This window comes from Aotus nancymaae, unplaced genomic scaffold (assembly GCF_030222135.1).
Source record: "Aotus nancymaae isolate 86718 unplaced genomic scaffold, 86718_ANA_hifiasm-v0.15.2.pri h1tg000016l, whole genome shotgun sequence".
NCBI classification, from domain to species: Eukaryota; Metazoa; Chordata; class Mammalia; order Primates; family Aotidae; genus Aotus; species Aotus nancymaae.
The window spans coordinates 47,117,071-47,129,354 of NW_026988428.1; the positions used below are offsets into that span (position 1 = coordinate 47,117,071).

Sequence of the window (12,284 nt, forward strand, 5' to 3'; positions counted from 1 at the left end):
TTCATTAGGAGTAAGGGTAGAGGACAGAACTACATAAATGTTGTGCTAGGTTAAGTTATAGGCTTGAGTGAAATAGGGAAATTCTTTAGTATAAACAGTAGGATTGGTGGAGAATGACCTTAGGTGTTTCTTAATGGTGGACAAGTTAGAGAGAGAGAAAGGAACGTGTACCTGGACTACACCCTCCGTTCCAGCCATCTCGCGGAGAGGACAAAGGAGGGAGTTCTCATCAGTGGACACACTGTGAAGGCAAATGTGAGCACTAGCGGGTGGGGTTACATTAGGACTCGGGAGGGCAGGAGGTGGCTGAGGTTTTGAAAGGGGAGGAGCAGAAGGGATTTGAGATTCGGTATAGAGGGGACAAAAGGGGGAACCCCCATTGGTGGGAGCGCTGTGTGAGTGAGTGTGGGCGCTGACTGGAGAGGTTAAGACCTGGGGAAGCAGGAGGGGTTTGGGGTTCTGCATAGGGTGGAGGATTATTAGGTCGGGTTGGGGGTAGGGAGAGTTTTTTAGGCAAGTTGGGATCAGGGAGGAGGAGGAGGTCACTTGTGGGGCTGAAGGCTGTTTGGGTGAGTCCTTTGCTAGGAGCACCTGAGCCGTAGTACAAGAGGAACAGACGTTGGGGTGGGCGTGGAGATACCAGAATTCTTGGATGTAGGGAACCTCAGCCCACTTGCTGTTCCTTTGGCAAAAATTGTTTAAATTAGTGAGGACATTAAAGTTAAGCATGCCCTCTGGAGGCCACTTGGACTGGTTGTTTAGCGGATACTGTGGCCAGGCTACAGTGGAGAGGAAGAGTAGCCTTTTCTTTTTTATAGAGAGGCCCAGCTTGGGTAGGTTTAGAATTAGGCATCCCAGTGGTGACTTAGGGTTTGGGTGGGATTTCTGGTTACCCATGATTTTTTCTTTTCTTTTCTTTCTTTCTTTTTTTTTTTTTCCTTTTTGTGAAACAGGAGGATTTTATTAAGGTGGCTACCGGCTTAGCCGATTAGCATTTTAATATTAAGCACTTAACAAAGATAAGGCTTGGCTTTTTATACATGAAGTACACAGTGACACTAAAAAAAGTTTGCAGGCATATAACAAAGGCAATTCATTAAGCAGTAATAGGTACTTAACTTAGGCTTACATGTGATAGTTGCTATGTGACCCAGATGTTTGCTATCTGTAGAGCCCAAGGATTTTAGCACAGGCCTTATCTATTTCTTTTTGATACAGTGTTTAGAAAGCTAGAGTCCTGCCTGCTTGGGCATTTTTTATGACCTTCACTGTAGAAACTTACAGTTATTAGCAATAGAGAACAAGAATACAAGAATTTGTAAACTTATAAAACTTGCAAAGCAGGATACAATTTTTCTGGAAGGGAAAAAACACTCACACACTCACTCGGGAACAGAAGGAGAAACAGAAAGAGAAACTGAAAATATTTAAGTGGGAGCTGGCTTACCAAAGGGCGAGTTTTGGAGTTAGGAGCTGAGGTCTGATCCAGGCCTTAAGTAGGGCCTGGAGGAGTAAACAGGGCTTCTGATTACCCGAGCCTTACCCGCTGCTGCGGAGATGGCCGGTAGGCACTCTGGACTGCACTACCGAACACTGGAGAGGGTTCAGGAAGATGGGGGCGTCTCCCTCAGGTTCCTGACCCTCAGCAGACCCCTTACGGGGGGAAGACAAGAGCGTAGGGACGTCTCCTCTACACTCAGGTCCTCGGAATGGAGCCGGGGCCCTAGGCCCTTGGCGGAATGGAGCTGGGGCCTTGGGCCCATGGCAGAAAGGAGTCCCTGACGAGGCCTCGATTACAGACAGGGAGTCCACGGAGCAGACAGCGGGAGAGGATATGGGCAGCAGAAGTCTTACCTTGTGGTGGAGCGGCTTCCTGGTCCGGTTTTGGATGGAGGAGTCAGTTTACCCCCACCCAGGAGGGGTCTTACAACTCCCCCCGGGTTTCGGCACCAGCTGTAAAGTATATTGCCGAGTTAAAATGAGGAAACTGAGGCCAGTGTCAGAAAATGAGAATCCAATTTATTCATCTCCTGGGAAAGGTTCTGTGGTCTGGGAAGGGGCCAGAGAAGTCACACTGGGCTTCTTAGGGTGCAGGGTTTTATAGGTAGTGGAGGTAATTGATTGGTCTTTAGGGAAACAAAGAGCAGACAGTTTCATTGGTGAGGAGGGTTGATTGATTATTAGGGAAACAAAGAGCAGACAGTTTCATTGGTGAGTTTCATTGGTGAGGGGGTTTGATTGATCACTAGGGAAACAAAGAGCAGACAGTTTCATTGGTGAGGGGAAGTCAAGGTGCTGAGGAGGCGAGCTGCCATTGGTTGCCAGGCAGGACTACTGGTGGGCTGACCGGCTGGGGAGGTCAATGTTAAGCTGCTGTTGGACAAATCTTTGGCAGGCTTTTTAAATTTTGAAGGGGTCGAGTGAGGAATGCAGGAGTGGGTGTGTGGAGCCTGCATAGAGAGACCAGATAGGAGTGGGTGTGGGGAGCCAGCATAGAGAGGCCAGCACGGGGAGAGATAAGTGTGTCTATTTAACTCCTGGTGAGGCAGCCGGCCTTACAGTGGCCTTGTAGTATAGTTTGAAGTCAGGCAGCATGATGCCTCCAGCTTTGTTCTTTTTGCTTAGGGTTGTCTTGGCTATGTGGGCTCTCTTTTGGTTCTGTGTGAAGTCTAAGGTGGTTTTTTCTAGTTCTGTGAAGAAGGTCATTGGAAGCTTGATGGGGATACCACTGAATCTATAAATTACTTTGGGCAATATGGCCATTTTCACAATGTTGATTGTTCCCAACCATGAGCATGGAATGATTTTTCATCTGTTTGTGTCCTCTCTTATTTCATTGAGCAGTGGTTTGTAGTTCTCCTTGAAGAGGTCCTTTATCTCCTTTGTTAGTTGTATTCCTAGGTATTTTATTCTTTTTGTAGCAATTGTGAGTGGCAGTTAATTCTTGATTTGGCCCTCTTTAAGTCTGTTATTGGTGTATAGGAATCCTTGTGATTTCTGCACATTGATTTTGTATCCTAAGACTTTGCAGAAGTTGCTTATCAGCTTAAGGAGAGTTTGGGCTGAGGTGATGGGGTCTTCTAAATATACAATCATGTCATCTGCAGATAGAGGCAATTTGGCTTCCTCTTTTGCTAAGTGAATACCCTTTATTTCTTTTTCTTGCCTGATTGCTCTGGCTAGAACTTCCAATACTATATTGAATAGGAGTAGTGAAAGAGGGCATCCTTGTCTTGTGCCAGATTTCAAAGGGAATGCTTCCAGTTTTTGCCCATTCAGTATGATATTGGCTGTGGGTTTGTCATAAATAGCCTTTATTATTTTTGGTATGTTTCATCGATACCTAGTTTATTGAGGGTTTTTAGCATAAAGGACTGTTGAATTTTGTCAAAGGCCTTCTCTGCATGTATTGAGATAATCATGTGGTTTTTGTCTTTGGTTCTGTTTATGTGGTGGATTACATTTATGGACTTGCATATGTTGAACCAGCCTTGCATCCCCAGGATGAAACCTACTTGATCATGATGAATAAGCTTTTTGATTTGCTGTTGCATTCTGTTTGCCAGTATTTTATTGAAGATTTTTACATCTATGTTCATCATGGAGATTTGCCTGAAGTTTTCTTTTCTTGTTGAATCTCTGCTGGGTTTTGGTATCAGGATGATGTTGGTCTCATAAATTGATTTGGGAAGGATTCCCTCTTTTTGTATTGTTTGGAATAGTTTCAGAAGGAATGATACCAGCTCCTCTTTGTACATCTGGTAGAATTTGGCTGTAAACTCATCTGGACATGGGCTTTTTTTAGTTGGTAAACTATTAATTGCTGCCTCAACTTCAGCCCTTGTTATTGGTCCATTCAGGGCTTCAGCTTCTTCCTGGTTTAGACTTGGAAGGGTGCTAGTGTCCAGGAATTTATAATTTCTTCCTCATTTACTGGTTTGTGTGCATAGAGTTGTTTGTAGTAATCTCTGATGGTAGTTTGTATTTCTGAGGAATCAGTGGTGATGTCCTCTTTATCGTTTTTTATTGCATCTATTTGATTCTTCTCTTTTCTATTAGTCTGGCTAGTGGTCGACCTATTTGGTTGATCTTTTCAAAACAGCTCCTGGATTTGTTGATTTTTTGAAGGGTTTTTTGTGTCTCTATCTCCTTCAGTTCTGCTCTGATCTTAGTTATTTCCTGTCTTCTGCTAGCATTTGAGTTTTTTGATTTTGCTCCTCTAACTCTTTCAAGTTTGATGATAGGGTGTCAATTTTAGACCTTTCCTCACTCCTCATGTGGGCATTTATTGCTATGAATTTCCCTCTAGACACTGCCTTAAATGTGTCCCAGAGATTCTGGTATGTTATTTCTTCTGGTATGTTCTTGTTGGTTTCAAAGAACATCTTTATTTCTGCCTTCATTTCATTGTTTATCCAGTCAACATTCAGGAGCCAGTTGTTCAGTTTCCATGAAGTTGTGCAGTTTTATGTTTGATTCTTAATCCTGAGTTCTAATTTGATTGCACTGTGGTCTGATAGACTGTTTGTTATTATTTCCATTCTTTTGCATTTGCTGAGGAGTGATTTACTTCCAATTATGTGGTCGATTTTAGAGTAAGTGTGATGTGGTGGTGAGAAGAATATATATTCTGTGGATTTGGGGTTGAGAGTTCTGTAAATGTCAATCAAGTTCGCTTGGTCCAGATCTGCATTCAAGTCCTGTATATCTTTGTTGATTTTCTGTCTCGTTGATCTGTCCAGTATTGACAGTGGAGTGTTAAAGTCTCCCACTATTACTGTACGGGAGTCTAAGTCTCTTTGTAGGTCATTAAGGACTTGCTTTTTGTATCTGGGTGCTCCTGTATTGGGTGCATATATATTTAGGATAGTTAGTTCTTCATGTTGTATGGATCCTTTTACCATTATGTAATGCCTTTCTTTGTCTCTTTTGATCGTTGTTAGTTTAAAGTCCATTTTATCAGAGACTAGGATTGCCACTTCCTTTTGCTCTCGGTTAATCTTCCTCCATCCCTTTATTTTGAGTCCACGTGTGTCTTTGCATGTGAGATGGGTCTTCTGAATACAGCACACTGACAGTTCTTGGCTTTTTATCCAATTTGCTAGTCTGTGTCTTTTGATTGGGGTATTTAGTCCATTTACATGTAATGTTAATATTGTTATGTGTGAATTTGATCCTGCCATTTTATTACTACTTGGTTGTTTTGCCCTTTGGTTGGCATAATTTCTTCATTGAATTGTTGGTCTTTACCATTTGGTTCTTTTTTGCAGTGACTGGTACTGATTTTTCCTTTCTGTGTTTAGTGCTTCCTTCAGGAGCTCTTGTAGGGCAGGTCTGGTAGTGACAAAATCTCTCAACAATTGCTTGTCAGTAAAGGATTTGATTTTTCTATCACTTATGAAGCTTAGTTTGGCTGGATGTGAAATTCTGGGTTGAAAGTTCTTTTCTTTAAAGATGTTGAATATTGGCCCCCACTGTCTTCTGGCTTGTAGGGTTTCTGCTGAGAGATCTGCTGTGAGTCTGATGGGCTTCTCTTTGTGAGTGTCCTGACCTGTCTCTCTGGCTGTCCTTAGTATTTTTTACTTCGTTTCAACCCTGGTGAATCTGACGATTATATGCCTTGGGGTTGCTCTTCTAGAGGAGTATCATTGTGGTGTTCTCTGTATTTCCTGTATTTGAATGTTGGCCTGCCTTGCAAGGTTGTGGAGGTTCTCGTGGAGAATATCCTGAAGAGTGGTTTCCAGTGTGGATTCATTCTCCCTGTCATCTTCCGGTACACCGATCAAGCGAAGATTAGGTCTTTTCACATAATCCCATATTTCTTGAAGGCTTTGTTCATTTCTTTTCACTCTTTTTTCTCTTTTCCTACCTTCTCATTTTGTTTCATTAAGTTGATCTTCAATCTCTAATATCCTTTCTTCTGCTTGATCTATTCGGCTATTGAAACTTATTTATGCTTCACAAAGTTCTTGTGCTGTGTTTTTCAGCTCCAACAAATCGTTTTTCTTCTTCTCAGCTCATTATTTTAGTTGGCATTTCATCTAACCTTTTCTCAAGGTTTTTAGTTTCTTTGTATTGGGTTATAACATGTTCCTTTAACTCAGAGAAGTTTGTTATTACCCACCCTCTGAAGCCTGCTTCTGTCAATTCGTCAAATTCATTCTCCATCCAGCTTTGTTCCCTTGCTGGTGAAGAGTTGTGATCTTGTGGTGGGGGCAAGGTGTTCTGGTTTTTGATAGTTTCATTCTTCTTACACTGTTTTTTTCCCGTCTCTTTGGATTTATATAGTTTTGATCTCATGTAGCTGTTGGAGAGGCAGCCTTTCCTTTGTCTGCATGTAGAGGCGCTACTGGGCTGCTATGGGTTCAGTGGAGCTGCTGCGTCTTTTATTTACTCAGGAAAGTTAGGCTGGCTTCTGCAATGGTGGCTGCCCTTCCCCCCACCAAGCTGGATCATTCCTGGTCGTTCTCTAGGTGTGAAACTCTGGCGTCTCATTCAGTCTGCTGGGCTTTGTCAAGGGTGGAGGGGACCCGTCCTCCCATATGGGCTGTTTCCCTGTTTTCCTTTCCCCTTCCCTCTTGGAGGGGGTAGATCTGTCCAGTGGGCTTTCTGGCTTTTGTGTCAGCCAGTGCTTCCACCCAGATCTATGCCCCAGCATCGGCCAAAGTTGCTGTTCTGCCCTGTTCAGGCAGCTTGCTGAGGCTTTTCAGCCCGACAAAGATCTCCTGTTCTGTGGGTTGTAGAGGGCTTGGGTGGAGCTCTGTATCAGAACCAAAGTCCCAGAGGGGGAGATTCCCTGGTCCTCTGGTCAGTTGCACACACCTCCTGGGGGGGTTGTGCCTCGCCTTGCCTCAACTTGCCCTATTTGGTTTATACCCACTGTCCAACCAGACCCACAAAATGAACCTAGTACCTCATTTGGAATTCTGGAGACCACTCAGTTTCTGTGTCTCTCTCATTGGGATCTGCTTTCTGGAGCTGCCTGTTATTCAGCCATCTTGGGATCCCTCCAGGAATGTGCATCTTAAAGGAATGTTCATGTCTACAAATAGAAATTGGGCATTCTCAGCTTAGAACTGAATGGTGAGAACAATTAAATGCAGGAGAAATATACAAATTATCATTATCTCATTGAGGCCATGGAACAAAAGAGCAGGGTATGTATCTTTGAGGCCTCCCCTCCTGGAGATCTAGGAGGGCAGAATGGTTTCAACATGGGCTTGCTGTCTGCAGCCACCTAGGGACTCTCCTCCCCTTCCAATATATTGCTCCTCAGCCACCCCAGCTGTGATTCAAGTGGTCCTGGACGCAGCTCAGGGCACAACTCTGGAGGGCACAAGACTTGGCAGCCCCACATGGTACTAATTCTGCAGGCATGCAGAGTACATGAACTGTGGAGGCATGGCTGTCTCCACCTAGATTGCAGACACCCTGACAGCCCATGCAGAGACTTGTTGCAGATGTGGAGCCATCATAGAGAATCCCCATTAGAACAATGACTAGAGGAGTCATGGGGGCAGAGTTGTCTATGAGACCAAGAATTATAGAGCTACCAGTGTACCACTCCAGCCTGGGAGAGCTCAGGCATATGACACCAATCTGTGAGAGCTGCTGCATGGACTGAGCCCAGCAAAGCCATGAAGGAAGAGCTGCCTGAGGCCTTGGAGTCCCAACCCTACCATGGTATGTCTAAGAGATGGGACATGGAGTCAAGGAAGATTATTCTGGAGGCTTAAGGTTCAATGTTGTTTACCTTGTTAGGTTTTAGACTTGCTTGAGACCAGTTACCCCTTTCTTTCTGCCAATTTCTCCCTTTAGGGATCATAATGTCTACCATATGCCTGTACCACCAGTGTATTTTGGAAGTAGATAACCTGTTTGATTTCACAGACTATGGCTGGGGGAGAATTTGCCTCAGAATTAATCATGTCTTGAATCCCATCCATATCTAGATGAGACTGCACACTTTGGCCTTATGAGTTGGTGCTGGAAGTTAAGAATTTTGAGGTTATTGGGATGGAGTGGATATATTTTGCATGTTAGAAGAACATACATTTAGGAGAACAGAAGTGGAATGCTATGGCTTGAATGTGTCTCCCCAGGCTCATGTATTGAAAACTTGATCTCTAATGCAGTAGTCTTGGGAGATGGGGCCTAATGAGAGGTGTTTGGGTCATGGGAGCACTGCCTTCATGAATAGATTAAAACTATTATCATAAGATTGGATTCCTTATAAAAGGATGGATTCAGCCCTGCCTTGTTCTCTCTCTCTTGCTCTTTTGCTTTTCACCATGAGATGAAGCAGCAAGAAGGCCCTCACAAGATGCTGTCCCCTCCATCTTGGCCTTCTCACCCTCCAGAACTGTGAGCCCATACACTTCTGCTCATTATAAACTACCTAGTCTCAGGTGTTCTGTTACAGTTGCACAAAATGAAACAAGAGGGAAAGAAAGACTGAGGAATGGTTGAATCATTCAGTTTTTCTGTAACAATGAATGGGGTTCAGGACATACCACCCCAAAATATGACAGTAGGAAACCAAAATATGCCTCTTTTGCATAAAGACTATTTAGAACTGATTACTTTGAGATACTGCAGACACAGAAGAAGCTCTGAAAGACCTGATGATATCATCATAGGTCCTGAATGAATCGCCACCCTTTTCTATTTGGCTTTTTAGGTTAGAGGATTGGTGTATTGCAAGGGCTGACGCAGGGTATTATGAGTCCTTTATCTAAATATTCTTGAATGATTGGTTTGACTCCTAATAAAGCTTATAACTAAGGGAATATTGCTTAATGTTTGGCAGAGGTTTACATGTATCTATGGTTATTTCTAGAGGAATTGATGACATAATTCTTTTGATATCTGTAGAAGAACTTGCCCATGAAGAATCTGGATAAGAAAGGCTCTAATTACCACTTTCAAATTCTTGATTAACTTTAGCAAGTATAATATTACATGTGGGCTTTTGTAAGTCTTCTGTGTCTGCCTAATTGAGAATCATTTCTCCTTTCTCTGAAAATGGGATGTGGATATTACAGGTCTCCAGAAAATCCCATCCCAGCAGTTGTATAGGGGCACTATCTACTATAAGAAAAACATCATGCCCTACTAGTTTTTCTAATTAAAATTGAATAGTGTTTGATTTAAAAGTTGTAATTGAGGTCTTTGAAACCCCTACCATTTGAACTTACTTTCCTCCAAAGAAAAGGGCTTTTCATTTAGGTAGGGTTAAGGACTGTCAGTGTGGCACTGTAATAGCTTGTGCCAAGAGGCACCCAACTTCCTGTGGCTGGCCCCTGCCCTCTGCCCCTTTTCCTGTCCTCAGGCTGCTGGAACAAAGGAAGGACAGCTTACTCCTCATGGGCGATCACTCTGCACCCATAGGGTTAAGCCTGGGGAAGCTGGAGGGAGGGCTGGGGCTTCCTTGTCCTGGGTTCCCAGCCCTCCCCACACCCCCTCCCTCAGCACCACCGGCACCACCTCCCACATGGAGCTCCTGCTTTCTGCAGCTGCTGTGCCGCATCCCCCAAATTGTCATGGAAAGGGTTGAGAATGGAGGGGAACCAGGCATCCTTGGAGGCAGCCTGGGGGGGCAGCTGTGTAGCGTCACCCACAAGAGAGGCTAGGGCAACAGATCTGGCCACCAGTAGCAGCAGCAACATAGCAGCTGCGTGAATGTGCAGCATGGAACCCAGGCCAGGCCAGGCTCCGGGGCTGGGGTATCTGCTTACAGTTTTTTAGCCCCCTCCTCAAGCTTCCATCGAGGAGCAAGGTTTGCCAGTGAGTCACAAGGATTTGAAGCGAGCAGCCAATCTTTCCAGCCCTTCCCCACCAACCTTTGCCTGAAGATGCAGCAGCCTGTGTCCTCCAGGGCCTCTGGTTTGTTGTATTATAGTATATTTCACTGTGGAAAATGTCACCTTTAGTCACCTTGGAGCCCACTCACCTGGTCCTGTTATTTTACCCCATCCCGTCTCTCATGCACCTATTGATTTGTTTCTGAGGAGAGTACACCATTCACTATTGTAGAGTAACCCCCTTGAGTCAATATTACCATAGCGCGATGTCATTTTGTGCTATTTTGAACAATTAAAAGACTTGTTTTGAAAAAAAAAAAAAAAAAAGGCACAGCTGCCGCGGCCCTGACTACAGCACCTGCTGTCACCGCCACAGCGGCCCCACTTTTGCTGCAGCAAGGATGAGCCGGGGTGCTGAAGACCATCCTCCAGGAAGCCCATGTGTTTCAAGGACTTGCTTCTACGGTTTCTTTGTCTGCCGAATCAGGGAAGATCTGAAAAGGGTTAGCCACAGAATCCCAAGAAGCAAAGTACACCAAAAAATGTGGAACCAAAGCAGAGGGGCAAGCTCCTAGCCACCTGGACAGCAGCTGAATTGTCTAAAAACCTATCTTCACCCGGTTCTCACCTGCCAGCTCTGAATAAGGGCAGGATAGTAGCTAGCCCCAGCCCTGATGGCAGCGTGCTGTTCACAGATGGAGGGGTTCTGAAATTTTTGTCCAGAAAGCCTTTGGTAGAGTTTCCACAGAAAGTTCCGCCTCCATTCAGAAAACAGGGCTCTGGTTCAGAAGTTCGTCTGGTAGGTTGGAAAGTGACGTCTCATCTTCATCCTCATCACTCCTCAAGTGGTGAGCAAAGGCAGATGGGGGTTTTGAAAACCAGAGGCCTCTCATTCCTTTGAAAACAGAGCCCCCCAAATTACAGTATCAGCAAAAGAGAAAACCTCGCTGCAGAAGCCACATGTGGACATCACCTATCCAGAGAAGCCCCGCCAGCCAAAGAAGAAAGGGCTCCCAGCTAAGCCATCAGAAGGCAGGGAAGATGCAAGAGAAAAAACCACAATGCCCAGATCTCAGGTAGATGAAGAGTTTTTGAAGAAAAGTTTAAAGGAAAAACAATTGCAGAAAACATTTAGATTAAATGAAATAGATAAAGCCAAAAGCCATTTGAAGTTAAAGGACCCTTACCTGTCCACACAAAATCAGGGTCATCTGTGCCACTGAAGGGCAGCCCAGCACCTACTGTGCTGGCAGAAGAGGCCAGAGCAGGGGGGCAGCTGCAAGCCATTCCTTCTGGGGCTGCAGAGGGTCATCTGGAAACACTGGTGACAGAGCCCCAGTACAAGGCAGTCCCTCCCCTACCTGGAAAGGAAGCCTGAGGGATGCAGGGAAGAGAAGGGCACCTGAAGGCTAGAGAGGCAATCATCAAAGATCAGATTCCCCCAAGCAATTTGGAGACTGTTCCTGTTGAGAAGAACCATGGTTACCATAAAAAGGCAGCAGCACTGCAGCATGAGGTCAAGGGCAAGGCCATGAAAGACATGGCCACGCCAGGGGATGGACGATCAAGACTGCACACAGGAGCCGGCCCCAGCGCCTACTCAGCCATTTGACAACACTACCTACAAGAACCTCCAGCATCATGACTACACCACGTACACCTCCTTAGGCCTAAACCTCGACCTCTCAAAATTCAGGATGCCTCAGCCCTCCTCATGCTGGGAGTCACCTCGACACTAAGGCCCTCGGTGTAAAGATGAACCTTGCTCCATCTTCGCTGCATCCTGGAGTGCAAAAATAAAAGCGACTCGAGTCACAGACACACACAAAAAACCTATGAGGGTGCCTCCTCTATAGACCACCTCTTAACCCAGGGGAGCCCAGACAAAGTCTGGTCCACGCCCAGTGGCATAAGTCTGGTCCATGCCCAGTGGCGTAAATCTCACTGAGGCCTCCAAATGTTGTAACCAGCAAGTTAGAAGGAAAGTGCCACTCTCTGAGTTCCAAATTAAGAGTCCTTTATTTGCCCACTACCAAGAGACAGCCAGCACTCAAAATCTCTCACCCCAAGGAAGGGGCTTGATTCCCCTTATAACACTTTTCAGTTTTTAGGGTTAGAAACGCAAGCTATGGAACAAGTGGAGGACTGAGTTGATCCTCCGGGATAAGTGGCTAGGGTTACACAGGACCAGTATGGGCAGAACTTTTCATTAATTTGCTGGCAGCTAGTATCAGTATTATCTCTGGGGCGTAAGTAAAAGTCCTTAGACTGGAGGATTTTTTTCAGTCACATCCGACTCCACCTCTGAGTTGGCCTGCAGTGTGTCCAAACCCACTGGCAAGGTCCACACTGGCATACTAAACGTCATCCAAATCTCAGGAGAATAGGTTGCTGGGAACAGAGCACATAGATCAAACTCAAGAGAGATCTTATTGGAGGAATCTGCCTTCCAGGAGGTATTGGCAATTACATGTCCCATTT

The 12,284-nt window shown here is 45.1% G+C and overlaps 1 pseudogene; it reads left to right on the top strand.

Moving 5' to 3' along the window:
• Positions 1-7,637: 7,637 nt before the first annotated feature.
• Positions 7,638-11,542, top strand: LOC105711977 (uncharacterized; annotated as a pseudogene).
• The last annotated feature ends 742 nt before the right edge of the window (positions 11,543-12,284 follow it).